The sequence below is a fragment of the Rattus norvegicus genome, chromosome 4 (assembly GCF_036323735.1).
Source record: "Rattus norvegicus strain BN/NHsdMcwi chromosome 4, GRCr8, whole genome shotgun sequence".
Lineage (NCBI taxonomy): Eukaryota > Metazoa > Chordata > Mammalia > Rodentia > Muridae > Rattus > Rattus norvegicus.
This window is the reverse complement of record NC_086022.1, coordinates 55,378,890-55,389,649: the sequence shown is the minus strand read 5'-3', so window position 1 is coordinate 55,389,649 and position 10,760 is coordinate 55,378,890.

The window sequence follows — 10,760 nt, the reverse complement described above, 5'->3', positions numbered from 1 at the left end:
AGGAGCTCTGTGGGTTCTTGTTGGTTGATATTGCTGTTCTTACTATTTTTTTTTGTAATTTTGAAGAAAATTTTAAATAGTACTTCTGGTACTTTGTAGTTCATTACTTTTAGACATTACTTTTAGACATTTCCATATCATCTTTGTCTTCAGCTCTAACATAGTCCATTGTTATACTTCTATATCTCCCTCTCCATAATGAAATAATCAACATCTGAGCTCCTCAGTTTATCTGTTTTAACCTGGTAAAAAAATATGTCACATAGGAAAAATTTTTTATTTAGGCAATTTCTATCCATTTCAACAATGTTATTGTTGAACATCCATATGCCAGGGTTGGGTTAAGAAAATAACATTTAATAGGGCTTTATGACCAGTTGTATATTCCTCTCTGTCACAGCTTCTTGGTCTATAATACTATTTACAGTCAAAAAATATACTAATACTACAATACACTATTATTTTAGTTTTGTTCATTCTTTAACTTTATAAACAATAAGGAATAAGATCAACATTATTATATAAATATATCATTTCTTCAATATATTCATGAGTAGGTCTATATTATAACAAAGTCTTTAATAGATGACTGTGGGAGCTATTTTAATTATTTCATATTTAAATTAATTCTCTACCCCATGAGAAAACCAGAATTCTACTTGGGGTAAATGAAGAAGTAGTCAAAATATTTAAACAAACAAATTAAAAATATACCTGCCAAGTCCCAGTGGATAAGTCCAAACCACAGTCAAACAGAAGATTCAAGTTGGTCACAAAACCACAACAATAACAAAAAGACAGAACTTTGGAATGTGGAAAAGAACCTTGTAATAAAGCAGAGAGATAATAAAAAGTGAGGAGAGTGACTAGAAAGGGATGATGTGATGGTGGTCAGAATAAATCGTATACTTAGATGAAACTGGGAAAGAATAAGATAAACAAAGGTAATTTCAAGTTACAAAAGTCAGTTACCATGGACTGAATATTTGTGTCCCACCAACATTTACATAATGAAACAAGAATCCCCAGTATCATTTGGCAATAAGGTCTCTAGATATCAACAAAGGTAGGATGAAGTCATGAATAATGAACGAAGGTATTCATGTAATAAATCGTATCCTTGTGTGAAGACGAAAAAAGAGGCCGATTCTCCAACTCACCAGTAAAATTTTGATAGAAGAAAGAACATTATCATACTACCACCCTGATCTCCAACTTCCAGACCTCAATAAATCTAAGTCCACAAATAGTTTTTCTTTATTTCATTGGTTATTTTATTTATTTGCATTTCAAATGTTATCACCCGTTTCCCCTCTGCAAACCCCCTAGCCCATCCCACTCCTACCCTGTCCCATCTCACTGCCCTAGCATTCCACTACCCTGGGGAATCAAGCTATCACAGGACCAAGGGCCTCCCCTCCCACTGATGCCAGATAAGGCAATCCTCTGCTACCTAGGCAGCTGGAGCCATGGGTCCCTCCATGTATACTCTCTGGTTGGTGGTTTAGTCCTTTTGAGCCCTGGGGGATCTGGCTGGTTGATATTAGTGTTCCTACTATGGGATTGCAAACCCCTTTAGCTCCTTCAGTCTTTCCCATAACTCAATTGGGTTCCCATGCTCAGTCTGATCGTTGACTGCAAGCATCAAGGATCCACATTTGTTTTGGTCAGGCTCTGGCAGAGCCTCTCAGGAGAGAACTATATCAAGCCCCTGTCAGTATGCACTTGACATCAACAATAGTATCTGAGTTTGGTGTCTGCAGATGGGATGGATCGCCAGGTGGGGCAGTCTCTGCTTCACTGTTTGTCCCTGCATTTCCTTTAGACAGGAGCAATTCTGGGTTCATATTTTTGAGATGGGTGAGTAGCTCTATGCCTCAACTGGGGCCATGCCTAACTGGTTTTTTTTTGTTTTGTTTTGTTTTGTTTTGTTTTTTTATTTATTAACTTGGGTGTTTCTTATTTACATTTCCATTGTTATTCCCTTTCCCGGTTTCTGGGCCAACATCCCCCTAACCCCACCCTTCTTTATGGGTTTCCTCTCCCCATCCTCCCCCCATTACCACCCTCCCCCCAACAATCACGTTCACTGGGGGTTCAGTCTTGGCAGGGCCAAGGGCTTCCCCTTCCACTTGTGCTCTTACTAGGCTATTCATTCCATGCCTAACTTCTAGATATGGTCTATACAGGCTCTCTCTCCACTTTATTGGGTATTTCAGCTAATGTCAAGCCCATTGGGTCATGAAAGCCTCTTGCTTTCCTAGCATCTGGGACTTCCCGGTAGCTACCCCCAGTTTCCCATCCCCCACCACTACATACCTCTATTCAATTTCCTGACTTTCTGTACATTTCCCCAATGTCCCCCCACACCTGATCCTGTCCCCTTTTTCCCTCCCCTTCCTCTCTCCCTCCCATCTCCCTCTCTACCTCTACCTCTGTGATTATTTTGTTCTGCCTTCCAAGTGGGACTGACATATCAGCACAGAGGAAAATTTCCTGAACAAAACACCAATGGGATCTCATTAAATTGAAAAGCTTCTATAAGGCACAAAACACTATCATCAGAACAAATCAACAACCTAGAGATTGGGAAAAGATATTTACCAATCCTACCTCTAAAAGAGGGCTAATATCCAATATATACAAAGAACTCAAGAAGATAAACTCCAGAGAATCAAATAATCCTATTAAAAATGGGGTACAGAGCTAAACAAAGAATTCTCAACTGAAGGTTCTCAAATGAGTGAGAAGCACTTAAAGAAAGGCTCAACATTCTTAGTCATCAGGGAAATGCAAGTCAAAACAACCCTGAGAATCCACCTCACACCAGTCAGAAAGGCTAAGATCAAAAACTCAGATGACAGCAAATGCTGGCAAGGATGTGGAGAAAGAGGAACACTCCTCCACTGTTGGGATTGCAAGCTGGTACAACCACTCTGGAAATCAGTCTGGTGGTTCCTGAAAAAATTGGACACAGAAGTACCTGCATATCCAGCTATTCCACTCCTGGGCATATACCCAAAAGATGTTCCAACATACAACAAGGACTCATGCTCCACTATGTTCACAAAAGCCTTATGTATAATACCCAGAAGGTGGAAGGAACCCAGATGTCCCTCAATAGGAATGGATACAGAATTTGTTGTACATTTGCACAACGGAGTACTACTCAGCTATCAAAAACAATGACCTAATGAAATTGGCAGTCAAATGGATGGAATTAGGAAATATCATCCTGAGTGAAGTAATTCAATCACAAAAGTCACACATTGTATGTACTCACTGATACGTGGATATTACATAAAAAGCTCAGAATAGCCATGATACAATTCACAGACCATATGGAGCTGACAAGGTATTCTGTTATAGTCTTAACTAGAATAGTCATTACAAACCACTACAAATAAATAACAAAAGAAGTTAAGCTACAGAATACAGGTGAAACTGTTCCATATCAACTGCATCAAACACATACACACACACACACACACACACACACACACTCACACACACACACACACACACACACACACACACATACTCACACACACACACACACAGGCTATTGTCTGATTCTAAAAAGATTTTAAAAAGGACCTCCCAGTCAAATGTCCTGATTTTTTTCCAAAATGTAAATAGAAGAACATGGAGAAGCCATTATTTTTCCAAAGTACATACGTCATCATGGCCTTCCTTCTGACACTCATCCTTTGGTAATGTTCCCTGCTTTTCATAACACCCATGTCTACAAAAAGGGAAAAGGCAAAATAGAAAAAGAAAAGATAGCATGCTTCATAAAATGATGCTGAATTTCATGAATGCATTTGTTCAGTTGGCACACTTTCTTGGTTGATGATCCTCATTAGTTTTCTTTTTTGCAAATTAATAATTTAATGATATACCCGAATTCCTTGAAAAATCAAAACCAAACAAAATTCTACAAGAGTAGAACAAAGAACACTTAGAATGTTACAAACGTTTCTTAATTGGTAAGAAAACAGATGTCTCAATTATTACTTATTACTTCCTTTACATACAACCAATGTACACACAGAAATTAAACATACTATACATATATTATCTATTGAATATCATTTTATATAAAAGATGTTAAATAAAATTAAAGCTGAAATATAATTTAGGGAATGTTGGTGAGACATAGGGACAATAGGGACAATTTGGAGTTCAATGTTTTAGGATTTTAACATTTTGCAGGCTTTCAGGGTTCTGCCTGTAGTTTAATAATAAAAACTTGAACACATCTATACAGTTAAGGCTACTGGACTTTTTGCTTGGAGAGTCTCTCAGCCAGCTTCTAACTTAACTCAACTTCTCTGCCAAATGGACATAACAGAAATTAAACTATCAAATTTTGCTTTTTGACTTATATATACCTCCCCTATATATCATAATTACCCTGAAATTAGAAATATTACTCACACCTGAGACTTCAGTCCTTGTATTATCATGGCTTTTAATAAATGCCTGAGAGTCAATGGACACTTTAATAGTCAATCCCTTCTCCACCCAGTGTCAAGTTCAGACTGCCACAATCACTTGCAGAAACATGTATTCACACATATGCAAATAGACATGTGGGTGTACAAACCACCCACACCTACATAAAACCAAAATAAAACTTTAAATTGAATTTATTTTCTAAGACTGAAGATTAGACTTTAACTTTTCCAGTGATTAATATAAAAATTATGCTATATCCTCCCACCTTACTCTTCTGTTTCAATAGAGTCTCATGAAGTTGAGACTGGTCTCGAACTTGTTTCAGTGCCTGGTATTATTGCCCTGTACTACAAGGCCCAATTTCAAATTTAATTTGTCTAAATAAATTATTCCTAAAAAGTGAGCTTTGTCCTATGTAAAATTTAGTAAACTGTTAAAAGGCAACAATTAAAGTTGTGGGATTGAATTTTACACACACTTGGACTAAAACCTAGTGAACTAGACTGTTGGGGGGAGGGCGGCAATGGGGGGAGGGTGGGGAGGGGAACACCCATAAGGAAGGCGAGGGGGGAGGGGAATGTTTGCCCGGAAACCGGGAAAGGGAATAACATTCGAAATGTATATGAGAAATACTCAAGTTAATAAAAAAATTCAAAAAAAAGTTTTAAATAATCAAATTTGTGAAATTTAATATTTTCCTTTGTACCAGTTATCTGATATGCTTACTGAACAATAGAAGTGCCTGGCGATTCTGAATCAATCATGAATGCATTCAAGCTGCCACATTTTTTTGACCTGTGTGAGGTCTCTCTACGGCATTAAACCAAATACAGAATAGATTTTACTACAAAGAGATAAAGAAAGGGTGGTTCAGAGACAGCAGAAAACCTCCAAGAAAAAGGTGATAGATAAAAAGAAAGCAGTTTGAACTCAGATTCAACTGTGTGGTTCGCATTCAATGAAGCAGAAGAGGAAGAAGCTGCATTCAGAAGGTAAGCCAAATGATGATCATAATTCAGGCCTCAATAAAGACATATATAATAAAGATATATACATATATAATAAAGATATATATATAATAAAGATATATCTTTAGCAAGTCTCAAAATGTAGCTGCAGATTTTCTCAGTAGGATGGTATCCAATCCAATCAGAGAGCAGCCACTTCCTCCAATAACATCTGTGCAGCTATTGCACCAGTAGGCATATCCCAGGACATCAGTGCTTACTGTTGCTCACAAGATACACAGCTAGGAATAACTATTACTTATTTCCTCTGGGGACTAGAGCAGTATGAAAGCTACCAAGGGCGACTAAAGCCTGAACTTTCTGTACAAGCTGGAGTACTACATATCTTAAGGCTTACATGTGTGGCATCTTCACCAAGAAGATCTTACCGTAAAGTCCCGGAGTGCAGGAAGAATAACTTATGATGTTTGGGGTGTCTATGGAACCTCGTTGACCAACAACTCAGAAAAATAAAACCCATACATGGCTTGGGGTTTCCTGTTTGATAGCCTACTATACCAGAATATAAAAGGTAAACTGTCAATTCAGAAAAATAAATGTTTCATGTTTTCTTTTATATGAAGAATTTAGATTTAAGGTTGTGGAGGTGATGAGTAAAGACTTGGAGAAGGAGAATGAAATCTTGAAGGAGAGGTGATATAGCAAAACTTACATTGATGCAGAAATGTGTCTGTATAGGGAATGAAAGGGAGCAGGATGAGAAGGGGGAGGTGGAGTTAGGCAATGGATGTAAAGAGGATAAGAACAAAATATAATTTATAGATGTAGGAAAGTGTCATAATAAAACCATTCTGTATGTTAAATTAAGATCCTAACTTTAAAAAAGAAAACAAAACAAAATAAAACCTACAAACTGTCTTTAAAAAGAGGATCTCTCCTGAAAGACACTGCCAGAACATGTCAAACACGGAGATGAATGCTAGCAGCAAACCACTGAACTGAGAACAGGATCCCCATTGGAGGAATTAGAGAAGGATTGAAAAAGCTGAAAGGACTTGCAACTCCATAAGAACAACAATGCCAACCAACCAGAGCTCCCGGGACTAAACCACTACTCAAAGACTATACATGGACTGACCCTGGGTTCCAACTGCATATGTAGCAGTGAATAGCCTTGTTGGGGCACCAGTGGAAGGGGAAGCCCTTGGTCCTGCCAAGGTTGGGCCCCAGTGTAGGGGATTGTTTGGGGGGTGGTAATGGGGAGTGGATTGGGAGGGAAACACCCATATAGAAGGTGAGAGGGAAGGGTTAGGGGGCTGATGAACAGGAAACCAGGAAAGGGAATAACATTTGAATTGTAAATTAGAAATACCCAATTTTAAAAAAAATGGGGAGAACGGTTTAAAAAAAAGAGGCTTAAATATGACAACTATAGATTTGGTCTCTAAAATTCAAAAAAGAGATCTCATCATGTTATTCAATATTCCCAGCAAAATACAAAGCCAAGAGCTTTCTTTCAGTCATCTAAGAATGCCAATTTTGAAACTAAGCCATACTCCCCATCTAGTATGAAAATAGAATATATACATATTTATGTGTGCATACATGTGTGTACATGGTCTTGTGCGTGAAGAAGACATGTGGGTGCTGGTATATGTATACATGTGTGTCTGTGCACGTGGAGGCTAAAGTGAAACCATGGATATTATTCCCTAGACACCACCCAACATGTTTTTTGAGAACTATCTTCACTGACTGGGATAGATTGGCTAAACAGTGAGACTCAGTAATCCTCCTGTCTCTACCTGCTCAGCCCTGGGATTAGAACTGCATGCCACCTTTCCCAGACATTTTAAAGCTTTAGATATTTTTATTCTATTCTTAATTTAATGTAATATTAAAATACATTGAAGCATAACTTTAAAAACGCAGGTTCTGACAATTGAACTTAGGTCTTCTTGCTTGCACAGCAAGCGTCTTACTGGCTCATCTCTCTCCCAAACACAGGCTACATATTTTAAAACGTGAGCTTCTAAATTCCCAGTAAGTTTACTATCTCTGTGCCTCACCTCGTGAAGATTTTGTGAGCTATATCCCAAAATACAGATACAAAGAGTACAGACTCAGAAAACGAATGGTGGTAAAGGCATAGATGGAAACACGATTTTAAGGAGAAAAGAAACAGGTTCTAGGGCACAGTGTGAAAATTAAGATACTTAAAGGGAAATAACAGCTCTAATAGAGATTCAAGATGCTTAAATGATATTAACACTGAAATTACAAGAAGAAAATATTGAACATAAAGCTACATTGATTAAACAAGAATATTTCAGGTTTCTCTGATAGTCTTAATTAGTTTTATGTACACAAAATTGTACTTGCATTTTAGCCTCACCCACTCTGATTTTGTAATTACAAACATAGCAGTCCATGGCATCTCCAAAAGATGAGAAGGGTTTGAAAGACTGAGTAAGACCATAGGAAGCTCAAGAAGAAGGATGACCAAAATGCAGATGCTCCCTCTCCTTCCTAAAAGAGGGAAAAAATATCCATTGGAGGGGTTATGGAGCAGCGACTGAAGGAACCTTCAGAGCCTGCCCCACATGTGGCCCATATATATACAGCCACCAAAACTAGATGATATCTCTCCTGAGAGACACATCCAGAGAATGTGCAATACAGAGGTCTGTGCTAGCAGTGAACCACCGAACTGAGAATAGGACCCCTGGGGGAAATAGAAGAAGGATTGAAAGAGCTGAAGGACCTTGCAACCCCATAAGAACAACAATGCCCACCAACCAGAGATTCCAAGGACTAAACCACTACCCAAAGACTATACATGGACTGACCCAGGGCTCCAATTGCATAGGTAGCAGAGAATATCCTTGTTGGGGCACCAGTGGAAGGGGAAGCCCTTGGTTCTGCCAAGGTTGGACTCCCAGTGCAGGGGAATATGGGAGGGGCAGTAAGTGGGATGGATGGGGGGAAAACCCATATGTGGGAGGGGGAGGGAAGGGAATGGGGGTTTATGGACAGGAAACTGGGAAAGGGTATAACATATGCAATGTAAGTAAAGAAATATATCTAATAAAATCATTTTAAAAAAAAGAAAGACTGAGTAAAATCTTAAACTCCAAAGGACAACTCATATTTCAATTCCTATCTCCTTGTAAAAATCAAAAATCCATTATGTTTTTTCAAATATTTCTAATAAATTGCATTAAACTGATCTAGCCATAAGGTATTTTGATAGTTAAACTTGGTTATCATCTTGACACACATAGGAATTGTAAGCATTATATGAAGAGTTGCCTCTGCTAGATTTGCTAAAGGACTTAACTATTGAAGCATTTTCTTGATTGTTAATTTATGTAAGTGAGCTCAGGTCATCGTTGGTTGCACAATCCTTAGGCAAGTAGATCTGGGTTTTCTAAGGCTCATGGATAATCATGGAAAAGAACATTGAAATATTGAATCACAAGCATTGGAATTATAATCAGTTTTCCAGACACAACAATTACTCATATGAAATCTCAGCACTATGAACAATATTCATAAGACTATAAGATTAGTGCAAAAAATTGTAGCATGGAGGAGAGAGGTAATCATGAAATCCAACATAAAGAATTATTGGTATTGAAAGCTGTTGGGAGACATAGAGTTAGTTTTCTTTAGTGATATGTCCCCTTGTGGGTAGACCACACTCAAGTGGATAGCTATAGTCAGGAAAAAATATATATATATATATATATATATGAATGAAAGCTGTATTCGATAGCTTTAAAAACAGACAAAGCTGAATTAGTATAAAACTGGGAATATGAATCTTCAAGGAAAGATGAATGTGATCAAAATACAAGGAATGAATCTCTCAACTAATTATTTTTTTAAAGGTAGCTGAACTTAAGCCTGGGAGCAAGCTGGTAAGTGGCATTTCTCAGTAGATTCTGCTTCAGTTTCTGCTCCAGCTCCTGTCCTGACTTATATCAGTGATGGATTGCAACCTGTAGAGTGTAAGCCAAGCGAACCCTTTCTCTGCCTTCTTGTTCCTTCACTCCTGCAGATGCTTTTGATCATGGTGTTTATCTCAGGAACAGAAAGAAAACTAGAACAGATGTCAGTATTTTTTATCCTACTCTTTTTGTTTAAAGTTGATGAGATTTTTAAAAAGTGTCAACAAGAGAGAGGTCATTCAGTCAATTCTGTATCATTTAGCCTTTGTTAAAAATATATATCTGCATACTTACCAAGTTTTGTTTCATGTGTGGCCCATTTCATAACACTTCATAGCAAACAATGTTGATTTTATGCCACTAGTAAATGTGTCTTTATAATGTGTTTGTGAATGGAATATAGAAAGGGAAATTTTCATGTCCTTATGATGGTAAAAATATCCAATTAGAAAAATAAAGCCATCATTGATGTTATTGAATCTGCAATAAGGCAAAGATGAAATGCTTTGGTTTTATAAGTTGATATGGCAAACTTCTGGGAACAAGAGAAAAATAATATTATACAAGGCAGTCATTGTGACATGCATGTCAAGAAAGATCGGTACAGACAGAAGACTCACATCTGTCTACACAAAATGATCTAGCTCATATAAAATGAATTAAACCCTGACAGAGGAGCATCGGGTAATATAAAATGCTTATTCATCTAAGGTTCCCACTCTGCCTTGCACCTCATTGTGCGATACCTATTAGAGAAAGTCAAGAAAATAGTCACACTATGTTAAAAGCAGTCTGGAATTAATATTTTTGTGGTGATATTTATTCATAAACTATGGTTTTATATGAAAGATAATGTCAGAAATGGTGTTGAAATGATTATTTATATTACTCATTTTTTAACAATTAGGAGGTGTACAATTCAAGATTGTTTTAGGATCTTCATCACAGGAACTTTAGATTAGAATTTGAATATAAGTTTAAATTTTTCCATCTGTTATGAAGTAATTTTTTTCCTTTTTGTTTCTGTAATTTTGTCACAACGAGCTATGAGCTTACTGTGCAATAATCCTAGTGGGCATACTGATTAAAGTATACCTGGTGATTGGAGAATATTGATTTTGTGCTTGAATCTCTACACTCTGGGATTTTTCACTGCAGGAAAAGCTCAAACTATGTCCCCATGGTCCTAAATGCTAAGTACAAATCATAGCAAAATGTCATATTCTCTATGCAAAAGAAATTGCCTCTGATGTCTCAGCTATAAGGAATTTTTCCTCTATTCCTAGACCTCAATAACAGTTAACTCTGCCCCCTGCACCGGAAAAGAGATCTGATTACTTTTAACCATTTCAGTTAAATCAGAATCTCTCTGCAAGAA